Source organism: Tachyglossus aculeatus, chromosome 15 (genome assembly GCF_015852505.1).
Source record: "Tachyglossus aculeatus isolate mTacAcu1 chromosome 15, mTacAcu1.pri, whole genome shotgun sequence".
Lineage (NCBI taxonomy): Eukaryota > Metazoa > Chordata > Mammalia > Monotremata > Tachyglossidae > Tachyglossus > Tachyglossus aculeatus.
The window spans coordinates 7,234,187-7,236,579 of record NC_052080.1 but is presented as its reverse complement, the minus strand read 5'-3'; the positions used below and the strand labels follow the sequence as shown (position 1 = coordinate 7,236,579).

Genomic DNA, 2,393 nt, shown 5'->3' with positions numbered 1-2,393 from the left:
TGCACACTGAAGCACTCCATAAATACCACTGGTCGATTGACTGAAGTGCCACCCTGAGTCTCTGACCCAGAAACTTGTCCACTGTTCTTGGGTGGAAGATTCCAGAGATTATTAAAACTGGTAATATTTTTCCTTTGACTCCCTAGGGATCGCAGTCAATGGAATTGATGGTTTTTTGATGGTTCGGTAGGAATCACCCGTTGGGTGAGAAGGCGTACCCTGAGGCCCAGTGCAAATGGTCAGTCCCCTAGAAACACAAAGGACCTTGTTTCCAAACAAAGGGTGAACCCAGAGGGTCCCGGGGGTGGGGGTGAGGGGTAGGAGGGGGGTGGGAGGGCACGGCTCTTCTGTGATGTCAGGGTCACCCAACCTTTATAAAGGGGCAGCCGGCCGGACTCCCCCTCAGCCTTGGGTAAACACCGTCCAGGTAGACAGGCCGGCACTTCTCCTTCCATGGGGCAGTAACCCTTCCCCTCTAGGTAACCTCGAACCGAAGAGAAACATGGCAAGAGCAAGACAAGCCTGCTGCCGCCCATGCAGAAGAACCCCAAGGGGCAGAAGAAAACGAAGCAAGAAGAGGAGGAGAAGGAGGAGGAGGAGAGGAAAGAAATGTAAGAGGACATTTTGCTCTTTCTGTTTGCTGCAGGGGTTTTAGTTAGCCATTAGACATGACTTTCTATGCCTCTCCATAGGAGTCTTATTCAGAACGTAGAGGTAATTCTGACAAAGGGAACAGAATGTTAAGTTACTCTACGTGGCAGAAGCAGCGTGGCTCAGGGGAAAGAGCCCGGGCTTTGGAGTCAGAGGTTGTGGGTTCAAATCCCGGCTCTGCCAATAGCCAGCTGTGTGACTTTGGGCAAGTCACTTAACTTCTCTGGGCCCCAGTTACCTTATATGTAAAATGGGGATTAAGACTGTGAGCCCCCCGAGGGACAACCTGATCACCTTGTAACCTCCCCAGCGCTTAGAACAGTGCTTTGCACATAGTAAGCGCTTAATAAATGCTATCATTATTATTATTATTATTATTATTATTCAAAAATATTTTTCTACTTACAGCATCCTTTCTGGTGTCGACGACTTACTACTACCGGAAAAAAAGATAATTTCCGGTACCTTCCTTCGTCTTGGCTGAGAACGACGACCAGAAGCCACCAAAAGCAACACTGCGCGTCGTCCCAGAGCGGTGACTTCACGATCCACGATCCATCTCTTTGTGGAGCAAAGCCAAGACCTGTCTGTAAGCCTGTAAAATGCAAATAAATCAGAAAAATGCATTATGTTTTTTGATGTCTTGTGCAAATAAAACCAAAGGCCTGGGGTAGGGACGGATGGTTTCGGGCGTGGGGAGGGTTCGGCTCTAACCTCCCCACCTGCGGGGCCCCATCTCTAACCCGCCACTATCTGACCGTATTCTGGCCTGACACTATCCACATCCCCTCTCCCAGAATCCTGTTGTCAATCCCAGCCCGTGGCCTCTCAAATCTGGGTCCATCCCACCGACTTCCGACCTATCAATCGATCAAACAATTGTATTTATTGAGCGCTTACTGTGTGCAGAGCACTGTACTAAGCGCTTGGGAAGTACAAGTTGGGAACATATAGAGACAGTTCTGAATGCGACTGCAGGAAATCCAGGCACCAACCTGACTTCTGCCACTTCATTCTGCCCTGTTAAAACTAAAGCTTTATCCATCGCCCTAGATCCTCCTCCTCTCCCAGTTCATTGCCTCTCCCCTTGCACTCACGCAGCTAAACGCGGCTAGCCAAAATCCAGGCCCCAGCAGAGTTTGATTTTTGACTCCAGAGACGCTCAGAATCCCAGAAGGGTGTGACAGCCTAGGATAGGTGGAACGGACCCAAATTTCTGAAGTCATGGCTAGGGCTGAGAACAACAGAATTCAGGGAGAGGGGATGTCAGGGTCATCCATTCAATCTGTCACCAAGTCTTCTCGGTTCTACCTTCACACCATTGTTAAAATCTACCCTTTCTTCTCCATCCAAACTGCTACCATGCTGGCTCAAGCATTTATTCATTCAATTGTATGTATTGAGCCCTTACTGTGCGCAGAGCACCGTACTAAGTGCTCGGCAGATACCACAATAAACAGTCACAATCCCAGCCCACAACAAGTTTACAGTCTAGAGTGGGGGAGACAGACATCAATACAAATAAAATTACAGATATGTACATAAGTGCTATCCCGTCTCCTCCTCCTCAACTGCCTCCTCACTAACCTCTCGGCCTCCTGCCTCTCTGCACTCCTATCTATGCTTCACTCTGCTGCACGAATCATTTATCAACAAAAATGCTCAGTTTATGTCACCCCACTCCTCAGGAACCTTCAATGGCTACCCTTCCAATGCCGCATAAAACAGAGCACTCGGCTTCA

At 48.9% G+C, this 2,393-nt stretch overlaps 1 long non-coding RNA gene across 1 annotated transcript; it reads left to right on the top strand.

The window, feature by feature from the left end:
• The first annotated feature begins 418 nt into the window (after positions 1-418).
• Positions 419-1,282, top strand: LOC119937809. Its single transcript, XR_005454218.1, has 2 exons — positions 419-611; positions 1,060-1,282. It is a non-coding gene; the product is annotated as an uncharacterized LOC119937809 (long non-coding RNA).
• The last annotated feature ends 1,111 nt before the right edge of the window (positions 1,283-2,393 follow it).